This window comes from Ambystoma mexicanum, chromosome 13, assembly GCF_040938575.1.
Source record: "Ambystoma mexicanum isolate Mex_15411 chromosome 13, UKY_AmexF1_1, whole genome shotgun sequence".
Taxonomy (NCBI): Eukaryota; Metazoa; Chordata; class Amphibia; order Caudata; family Ambystomatidae; genus Ambystoma; species Ambystoma mexicanum.
In genome coordinates this window covers 382,549,324-382,560,500 of record NC_090938.1, presented here as the reverse complement: position 1 = coordinate 382,560,500, position 11,177 = coordinate 382,549,324, and the positions used below count along the sequence as shown (strand labels likewise).

At 43.1% G+C, this 11,177-nt stretch overlaps 1 long non-coding RNA gene across 1 annotated transcript in view; it reads right to left on the bottom strand.

The window, feature by feature from the left end:
* Positions 1-5,088: 5,088 nt before the first annotated feature.
* LOC138521233 (uncharacterized) overlaps positions 5,089-11,177 on the bottom strand; it is a 522,572-nt gene continuing 516,483 nt past the window's right edge. The window contains exon 5 of the long non-coding RNA XR_011282976.1: positions 5,089-7,735. This is a non-coding gene — a long non-coding RNA (uncharacterized lncRNA). The remainder of the gene's footprint in view (positions 7,736-11,177) is intronic.

Genomic DNA, 11,177 nt, shown 5'->3' with positions numbered 1-11,177 from the left:
CATTGCTGTTGTTTGATAGCAGTGCCATACACTGCCTCGTCCTCCGCCCGTCTGAATGACGGCGTGACGGTGACGCACTGGTGGAGGCAGTTCAAAGGGCTCCTGCCCTGCAGACACCGCAACTGCTTCTGGGTGTTCTTATCCATTGACTTCAGCTAAGTTTAGTTTCCCCACCAGGAAAATGCAGAGGAGTGAAGAGGAGAGATGACTTGGAGGGAGCAGAGAATAACAGTAGAAGAGACCAGTAATATCAGAGGAAAGGAGGGGGAGAGGGACAGAGGTAGAGAGAGGGATAGTGAGGAGGTTGAGAAAGGCGAGGAGGAGGATGAGTGGTGAGAGTGCCCATCAGAGAGTTGCCCATCAGAGAGGGGAGGATTGGAGTTAGCCAGAACCGAGAGACCCTTAGAAAATCCGGGAGGGATTAAGGTATAGAAGGCTACAGCCTAGAGGCCTCCCATGAGAATCAGGGCAGTTCTAGATAATAGGGGTGACCTGGAAGTGGTGTTTTGCATGACTCACTTGGGGATAGAGACACCTGGGCTAAGGCGGTGGAAGCCCACGTGGAGGTTGAGGCAAGACCTTATACTGGGCCACCCATCTGACTCAAGAGCTGCCCATTTTATTTTCAATAAAATCTGAGAAAACATATTACTTGGTCGCATGGTTATTATTAAGCAAAGTTGTGGCAGCATTCCTTGACATAATAATGTGCGTCTGGCATGCAATGTTGTCAGTTAGTAACATAAAATACATGTTTTTTGAAAAAAAATGTATTTAAAAAATATATACTAAATTTCATATAAAAAGATTCTGAGGTCAAATCTACAATTGTAAAGGCGTAGGTCGCAATTCTTGAACTTTGTCCATTTAAAAGCACTGCTCTGTGGAATAGACTTGTTCACCCCAATCTTAAAAGTAGTATCAATCGCATTGCTTTAGTTCACAAAACCCATCACTTACCAAAGGTATGAACGTAATTAACATATGCTTTGTTTACTTATTATTAAACACATTTCACGTATGTTTTCACTTGTGCTCTTCTCTAGGTAGCTTAAGAATAGGCTTGTAGTAGTTCGGGCCTGTAAAGATTAAGGTTATGCTTATGCCTGAAATAATACAACAGGCAATTAGACTCCCTTTTATAAAACATAGGGCCTCATTACGGCTTTGGCGGTAGCCATGCCGCTATTGGCGGCATGGCTGCCACCAAAACCGAGTCCGGGTTCCCTGAATGGGGAATTACAGGGCCATTCCGAGTTTGGAGGGCCTGGTAATTCCTCCCTCAGGGAACCCGGGCCCAGACCTTCCCCACTCCCATTCGAGCCCCCATAGGGCTCAATGGGAATGGGTGCAGGGAGCTAACAACGGGCCGATTACGACCGGCCAATTGTTAGCTCCCTGGTCCCCTCGCGGGACCCAGTAACGACACCTGGTTTTACCAGGCGTCCTTACCGGGTCCCGCGAGAGGACCTCGTAATCAGGCAGAATGGGTTTAATGGGTCCGCTTCTAATTGCCGGCACCCGTTAACCCATTCCGCCTGACTCGTAATGAGGCCCATAGTCTTATCTAAATGTAATTTTTTTTTTTAAAACACCACCATGCCAATCTTCGAAATCTGTCACGTTTGCATGACAATTTGCATGATAATGGGCCTCATTCCAAGATTGGAGGTAGTCATGGCGCTATTTGCGCCATGACTGCCTCCAATAACGGTACCGGTCCCGTTCAATGGGGACTTACCGGTCTAGTCCGACCTTTGCAGGACCGGTAAGTCCCCATTGATAAAACCATTCCCCATTCCCATTTGAGCCCCCATAGGGCTCAATGGGAAGGGGGAAGTAGCTAATAACGGTACCGCAATTTGCGGTACCGTTATTGGCTCTGATTTCCCTTAGCAGGTCCCGTCCATAATGCCTGGTCAGACCAGGCGTTAAAGGAGGGACCCGCTAAGGGAACTCGTAGTAGGGCGCAAAGGGTTTACCGGCACCAGGGTCCTTACCGGTGCCGGTAATCCCTTTGCGCCCAACTCGGAATGAGGCCCAATGTCTCTCATGCTCAAGAGTTCTTCTGAGGAAAGGTGTCTAGTTGCCTGCTTGCAATTAATCAACCAACACATACGTAAATAACCTGCACGAGCTTCCATGTTTAGTGAGCCAGTTCAATCGGGGGAATTCATCGCAGGAAAAGGAAACCTGAGGAGTAGACAAACTACAATCTATTAGAGGTTTACGGCTATGTCTACACATAAATTATATGATTGGTTATTTATAACGCGCTTAATACCTAGAGGTTTCTAAGCACGGACCCAGGGATCAAACCTGTGTTGCTTTGCGTCGCCTTGCTTGCAAGGCGAGCACGTTGCCCCCGAGCTATCCTCTTGAGACTCCAACAAATCCAACAAAGCTCCTGACCTGGACTTTATACCTGCTGACACATGGCGGAGATCTAGACATCGGTAATTATAAAGGTATATAATGCAATAGCAGTAATTTATGTGATTTCTAAAACCTGGGGACAAGATATCATTGACCTGATTTTACAAAAAAAACACTTCATTATGGATATGCTACAGACCAATCTCACTGTTGGATGTTAACTCCAAATTGTTAAGCATAATCCTATGCTTAACATATCTTGAAAGGATAGCTCAGGCGCAACACGTTCGCCTTGGAAGCAAGACGATGCGTCCGCGCTTAGAAACCTCTGGGTATTAAGCATACTATAAATAACCATTTATAAAAATTATTATTATTATAACAGAGTGGGTATAAACAAAGAATCCGATATCTCAGGTTCGGTTTCCAGGCTGGTAAATGCACAGTTGAACAACTGCAACAAACTTGGACATTGATTGTGACCAAGATGGGACTGCAAAATGCATTTGACACTGTTGACTGAACAAAGTTGTGGGCTGTTCCGGTTTCTTTGGGAATTGACAAGGGATTATTTGGTTGTGTATTTGGTCTCCCTAAAGATACTTTGGTGTGAATAAGATTTGTCAAAGAGGGTGCTCTGAAAAATACCTTTCTCACTCGAGGGAGAAGTGTGACGGGGATGTGTCCTGCTGCTTGTTACTTTCATCTTAATTCGTCAACCACAGAGTGCTAATACTATTTTGCAGATGATTCGGTTTTAACAGGCAAACCACCACATTCCCTGCTGTTACTGATTAATCCTTCTTAGACCTTTGCACAGATTATGCAATGAACCCAACCGAGTAAGAGCAAAGTTAATGATTGTAGGGAAAAATAAGTTATTGAGCTGCGAGTTTGCATTCTCTACATATCATCTTGAAATAGGACTACCTGTGTGCAAGTTTCAGTAATAAACAAAGTCGGTGGAAACATGTTCACCACTCCAAACTATCACCTATCCAAATTCTTCTTGTCCTCCCAAGCCTTCGATACTGTTGACTACCCTATCTCCTCAATTCTCTTTTTAAAGTAGGAATTTGCAATCCAGCAAACAGCTGGACTGCCTCTCACCTTTCAAACAGAACCTCTTCCATGTCATAGATTACATAGTCCTCTGTACACTGCACCCTCCCAGTAGGTTTCTCACAGGTGCCTGTCCTTGGCAACTGCTCTTTACCCAATGCAACTCCTCCTTAGGTAAACACAGCTCCTCATTTGGGCTCTTCAACCTTGAGCTGTTTACAAGGGTTCCAGAATTCCTCTCGAACGAACATCATCCATTGCTGGGCCCTAGTTATCTCATGGTAAATCATCAAGGACAGAAGTGATCTGTATGCACGTCCACAATGCTCTACCTCTTCCTTCTCATCCATTTCCATTGTTTACTCACCCCATCACTCAAGGCTTGCAACCAATGGCAGGGTTTGAAATTAAAATTTTAATATCCGGAGCTAAACCCAGCTCCTGGGTGTCAGGCATCACCCAGTATGTGGGAGCTACCGCTGGGTAACCAGCAGTGAGTACGCAGTGCACCATAAGTCTAACTTCCACATGAGATGCCCACTTTTTGCCCATTATATTTAAATGAATACTAGATGCTCTAATTCTTATTTATTAACATTCTAAAACACTCAAAGTTAATGTCACACATGCATGTTTGTACGGCACAAGGGAAGCCAAAAGTAGAGACTTCAACAATTCATAACATTGGGCCTCATTATAATGTTGGCGGACATGGTATGAGCAGTGCAGGTAAAACACCGGCACTATTCATACCGTGCCGCCGAATTACGAGTTCTGCTCGCGGGTGCCTGACAGCCAGCTAGGTCTGACCTGGCAGGCTGTGCGGCACCCGCGAGCATAACTCGTAATTGCACCAGTGTCTTGATATGGGCAAAATCCTCCTCGGGGCCAGCCCTTTGAGAGCAAAAATACCCAATTCAGCCCAAAATACAGGTTCTATTGTGCTGAGCAGTGATCTCATGCTAGTGACAAATGACACCCTCAAAGTTTTAGCATATTTATTCTAAGCAGTGAATTTCATATACATTTGGGATTCAAGTTAAAGAATATTACAAAGCATAAAACATAGAGCAATGCAAAATATAGTGAAACATGGAACTTAGATAAACATAGAGAAACATAGAGAAATATAGAGAAACATAGAGAAACACAGTCTTACGTCCCTTTAATCAGCACTGGGAGACCTTGGCTTTTCATAAGCTAGCTGTAAAAACAAGCCCCGCTCAGAAAAACAATGCTGGAGGACACCGTCAGAGCCAATTCCGGGCACTTGACCGTGCATGAATCAAGTCCACAGGACGATCTCCCACCGAGTCATGTGTGCATGGATATTTTATAATCTCGTGCTGTCAGTCACCATGACGCACAGTTCCAGAACTTTCCCTGTGCAACTGGCTCATGGAAAAAACCCAACTCTCTCTGAGAGGCTCCCTGCTCGCTCCTACCCCTCCCTGGTTCCCATCTGCGAAGGCTGAGGAATGTCTTATCAGTACCTTCCCAGAGAAAAGGAAGATTAGCTTGGAGCCAGGGCTACCGTTAGTGAGGCTGAATATTCTAAGGGAAGCAGGGATGTATTAACCCCATCTGCAAGCTCTAAAAGGCATGCACTCATAGCTTAGTGTTTATAGCGCTTAAGACTGGCTATCTAAGCGCTATATAGGTGCCATGATGTTCCAAACACTCCAAAAATACCTATTAGCTACAGAGCTAGGGGCCCTCTCCCTGCCTGTCTATCAACAATGCATAATGTGACCTATTTCATACTAGGCCTGCATATTCCTTGTAGCTCACTACTGCATAATGGAAGTGCTACAACAGACTACTGTCAGCATTTTTAGCACATACTTTGAATACACTATTGGCTTTCAGCGGCTAATGCTGTCATCTAAAGCCCTGATTGGCAAGGTTGCAATTTCGTGTATCACTACATTCCACCCCTATTCAACGTTTGTGCGACAAATGCTGACTAATACCTATCAATATAGTATTTAGTGCAGTGATAAAGACCTTGGGGCTTTGCAAGAGGTTTAAGCAAACTATCTTCTAGCGGTTAGTTAGCGTGGCATGCAAGGTATAACACTACCTAAACAAAAATGTACACAAAGTGAACAGTGACATATACCCTTGCCAAAACCTGGCCTACACAAAAATACCTACACAAAGTGAACATGGACATTTACTCTAGCCAAAACCTGGCCTACACAAAAATACCTAAATCAATTTTGTATAACTGATTGTCAGTTAAAAAGCAGCATGCAGTTAAAATGTCAAGGCAATCCAGTGTAGTCTAATCTACAATGCACTATTGCATTTATGTATGGTTACCAATTCTAAAACCTGGCAGCCTTTCACTCTAAGGGCCTACCTCCCCCTGATCCCAGGGCATTCAAGCGTAACTGTGGGCTGTGTGACTAGACACTTCCCCCATGTATGTGGAACCCACCCAGAAACCATCTAATTTCGTGAACAAGGTGAACCCATGGGCACCAGGTTATCTAAATAAAAACAATTCTACTAATTTACATCAAAGCATGGCATGTGTTATTCATGCAATCAAAAGCAAGCAATTCAATCCATATGTATGCTGGTAACTGTAGCTCTGCGTGCCAGTGTGTGGAGGATGGTCGCCCCCACCCAGTAAAAAGCCAACACCTGCTGATCAAACAATGTTTGCCATACAATGCATCGTGTGTATTTAGCAGTCTTGTTGACCTGCCCTATGGCAGACAAAAATGTCTTCATACCTAAAATTCTGCCATCTTCAGTGGTTGTCAATACTTGTAGCAGTGTTGGGCGTATCAATGGGCCCCACCAGGCCAGAAGTTCTATAGCAGAGCTGGCATCAGAACCCATAGCAGCTAGCTTATTGTGCACAGTTTCTATGTCATAAGCATATAAAGCTCCTGCAATTAATGAATCGAGCTCCCTAGCTACGCGCACTCTAGTGATGGGCCATAGAAATGGACTCCATTTGTAGCAGCTTGGTAGTACTAAGGAAACATTGCCTCATGATAAATCTATGTCTAAGTGTATCACTGTAATAATGGAGGTGTGCATTACCAGCCTACAATTTACATGTTGCCTTACTACTGGAAAATCTAACATGTTCACAGTGTCTACCTATTGTGACTTGGAGAATACTCTTCTTCAAGTGGGATATCTACCATATACAATATTAGCTTTAGCCACAAACACCATACTACTATCCGGCAGTGGCTGTTTCATCACATTAAACAAATGCATTAGTCAAGTTATAGTCCATAAAATCTTGGCGAGAAACTCGCTGCAGTTCTTGGTCAGAAAAACATCACATTAGACAAATTAAACAAATCGTATCCATTCAGTGACAAAAGATGCCTGACAATGTGCCAGGCCAGTACGCTAGCAATTCCATGTGGATACTCATTTGTAGCGCTTTTCCAAAGAATTATTCCAAATGTCTACAATCAAAAGGTGACTCTTTGCATTAGTGTGCTGGAGACAGCTGTCCCCACAAAAACATGAAACTGGTTGGTTTAACAAAAACCGTGTCACACTCTGTGTCATAAAATCAAACATCAAGTCAGTCATGGTTTCATTTACCTGCCTTAAGCTGGCTGTAAAAGTATCCAGTGTTTCAAAGATTACCATTTCAAATTATAGCTCACACACTTGGCAGCATTACTTCAATTAAGAATCTTAACCTACGCACAGGTGACTTTGATGTGCGCACTCATCTTATCTCAAAATAAATTACGCTCCTACTTGCATAATCCTGCTGCCCCAACAATTCATAAATCATTCTCCTGCCTACGTGTATCGTAGAAGTTTTTTTTTTCAAAGCAAAACATCTCTGGTTAAAGCCATTCAGTTGGAAGAGTAAAACCATTTCGTTTTTTCAGATTCATCTTAGCAGTGCATTTAAAAACCATTTTTCAATGTGTTAGCATTCAATTGCTGTGTCACACAGCTGTTTGTGGTGCCTGATGTTACAGTCCACAACTCATTGTCCATAGTCCTTTAAACAAGAAAGGGCAAACCATGTCAATTAAGTTATTTCCAGCAACTGAATCATTTGAATGTGTAGCATCAAATATTTGATAATTAGCCAAGTCTGCACCGTGCCAGTTCAGCAGAAGTTATTACTCTTTTGGACACTTTTCGCAGGTTGCAGCATTGAGTGCGGTGCAGGGCACGTTTAAAGTTGAAATAGCATGTGGCAGTGGCTCGCTTTCTCTGAGAATGCGTCTGTTTCCTTGATCAGTGTCACCCGGCATTTGCACACGTCTACCCCCCAATCTATTTCTTGGTTATTTGCCTAGGCAAAATACAAACAGAAATGTTAGGATTTCATCAAAAGTTCAATATCATTATTCTTCATGTTAGGATGTCATCAAAACTTCAATATCAGCGTTATCCACCCCTTCCCATAATACCACCCCCATCTTCAAAAAGTCTCATCAGGTAACTACACACTTTGTCATTGCTACTGCAATTATTTATCACCCTTCTGCATGTTTCTGGGGGCTTATTTACACTCAACCATACGGGGTGTAACTGCCTAATTACAAACTCATTTGTGCAATGCGATCATAGTTGGTCAATGGTACCTCAGACTGATCTGTGCTTTTACAAAGCCATATAATAAGTACCCAGGTCGCACAATGCTTTTCTTTTTTCACCAAAGCGATCACCAATGCCAGGCGCCAACTTGCTTCCAGTGTCCCATGATCTTGATTTAGTTTGCCCTGCTGGCATCACTCCATTTTTCAAAGGTAAAGTCTTTCAGTCCAATACCGCCTACAGTTGTACAAGCAGCAGCTTTGTTTATGTTTTTTTTTTTTTTTCTCCATACAGGCAGTGTCTTTCAAGCCTCTGGTTTTTTTCACTTGTCATTTTTTCAAAGGGGGTTTGCTGTTTCTTGGACTACCCCTTTGAGTGCAACAGTCTAAGTCAGTTTCTTTTGTTGCTTCAACAAATCATTCATTCTTGCACTAAGCCATGAGGCTTCTGGATCATGGCTAATGTGCAGTGTTCATGTTGTCCTTCAAAGCCCCGCTCTGCATGTTGTCTCTTGCAAAACGGCTAAGCACTTTTGTCAGTTCTGCTTCCATCTGGAATGCCATAATGTCTTTGTCAGTTACTCCATCCCTGGCAATGTTGCTTGCAGTTTGCCAGATGTGTATTTTCTCTTCTCAAAGCGCCTAGAGGTTTCTTCTCCAGTGCACAGCGCTTTACTTCAGTTCACATCACATGGAGCATTGGAATGCAGCTTGCACAGCAATAGCGTTTCACTTCACATCACATCACATCACATTGGAATGCGGTTTGCACAGTAATGTCTGTTGGAATGGGCAGCTGTCTTTTCTTGGCCCATTCACAGATGCATAGGTTAATGTTCAGATGTGATGTGCCCGTCTGCCATCCTGCATGCCTTTGTTCCCTACCACAGTGTCACTGGGCAAATTCTTTACTTCTGAACAGCTCTCTGTCTTTGCACCTCCTTCCTCAGGAATGCAGGCATTGTTTATCTTTCGTGTGCACCTGGCAGCGCCATGAGCACGCAGCTTATCTCTTTTTGCTCTATAACTCTTACACTGTGGCGGCTTCAATGGAAAGGCACTCGTTTCAGACAGTTCATCCAGATTAACTCTTTCTTGTACTGTTTCTGCTTTTGTTTGCCTTCCTTTCGCGCACCTCGCCCAAAACAGCTTCAAGGCACAAGCTCTGCACACACAGCAAGACTCTTATTTTCAAAAGAGGCACTTTCCTTGTCATCAGATTCTACTCCATGTAATTTTGCAAAATGTCAAAGCGTCTTTATGCCTGTTTTAAACTGATTAATGTCCCATTTAAAAGCATACGTTTTTTTTTCTTCCTTGTAACCTTGTAGTTTAGCTTCACAAATTCACTCCAATTTACAGTGCGATTTTTCAAATGAACCCACAACCCACTAAATCTTTGTGCTATCTTATCACACACAGATTTTTCATTCTGTTGTACCATTGCCAAAATATAACCACTTATTTCAGTGCATTTAAAAAATAAAAATGCCAATGTTTAGTGCAGCTCCCTGCACTGTTTTCCTGCAAGAGCAACCCACAATCTATATTACTTGTGGGCTGTTTAATGTGTCAACAACATTTTTTCATCATGTATCACAGTCAACAGGTCACTATTTCCAAATCATGCATCACTTATAAGGCAACAGCACAAATCCATGGCATAGCATGGGAACAGTTAAAAATACTCCAGGGGCAATTTAGAAAAATATAAATTGTTTTTCCCCCCAAACCATTGCAAACTGATTCTGCAAATTCAAATCAATACACAAAAATCGAAAATCCAAATAACATTCACTCACTTTCTTTTTAAGTGAGTCTCTCACCCATTAAAAGCATGGCACAGCTTAAAATGCAATATAACCATTTTAATGTGTTTCCTTTAAAACAGAATTTGCCACCACCAGCACATGGAATTTTACAGTTGCCAAAAGAATAACACAAACCCTTTAGGCTCTCAGCACAGATGTTACTCATTCTCCTCATTATTCAGGAATGCCAACACTTCAAAAGCATACATCAAAAAAGCGAACCTTCGCCTCCGAACATTACAGCCCCCACTCGCTAGCACACTGGGGCTGAGTCAATGGTTAAATCACTATTCACAATTTGCATGTCAAATCCTTGCAATTATTTTTCCCTGCCCTCATGACAGAATAGAGATGAGAACTCCGTCTCACTATGCATTTCAAATTACAACTTTAAACTGGGGAAACCGCATGATAAAATTCTTTTCTAATTGAGCATACATCTTTCTTGACCATTCATCGGAGCGCTTTAAACAAAGCCATTTCCCGCTTGTTTATCGCCTTGTACTCCCTGGCTCCATCCCAAGCAATAAGTCAGTCACGACTGATTTACTGAAGGGAGTCTTAACCACACAAGCTATCGGCCACGGCAAGCCGACACAACATTGCTGCCTTTTGAAGTCTCAGAGCTGCAGTGAGACCACCAAGGAAATGCGACAGCCTGCTCCCCACTCTACACTGTGTTCTCTCACACAATTTGTCATGTCACAGCACGGCACTGCTCTTCACAAATCCCACAAAGCTGCCACCAAATGTCTTGATATGGGCAAAATCTTCCTCGGGGCCAGCCCTTTGAGAGCAAAAATACCCAATTCAGCCCAAAATACAGGTTCTATTGTGCTGAGCAGTGATCTCATGCTAGTGACAAATGACACCCTCAAAGTTTTAGCTTATTTATTCTAAGCAGTGAATTTCATATACATTTGGGATTCAAGTTAAAGAATATTACAAAGCATAAAACATAGAGCAATGCAAAATATAGTGAAACATGGAACTTAGATAAACATAGAGAAACATAGAGAAATATAGAGAAACATAGAGAAACACAGTCTTACGTCCCTTTAATCAGCACTGGGAGACCTTGGCTTTTCATAAGCTAGCTGTAAAAACAAGCCCCGCTCAGAAAAACAATGCTGGAGGACATCGTCAGAGCCAATTCCGGGCACTTGACCGTGCATGAATCAAGTCCACAGGACGATCTCCCACCGAGTCATGTGTGCATGGATATTTTATAATCTCGTGCTGTCAGTCACCATGACGCACAGTTCCAGAACTTTCCCTGTGCAACTGGCTCATGGAAAAAACCCAACTCTCTCTGAGAGGCTCCCTGCTCGCTCCTACCCCTCCCTGGTTCCCATCTGCGAAGGCTGAGGAATGTCTTATCAGTACC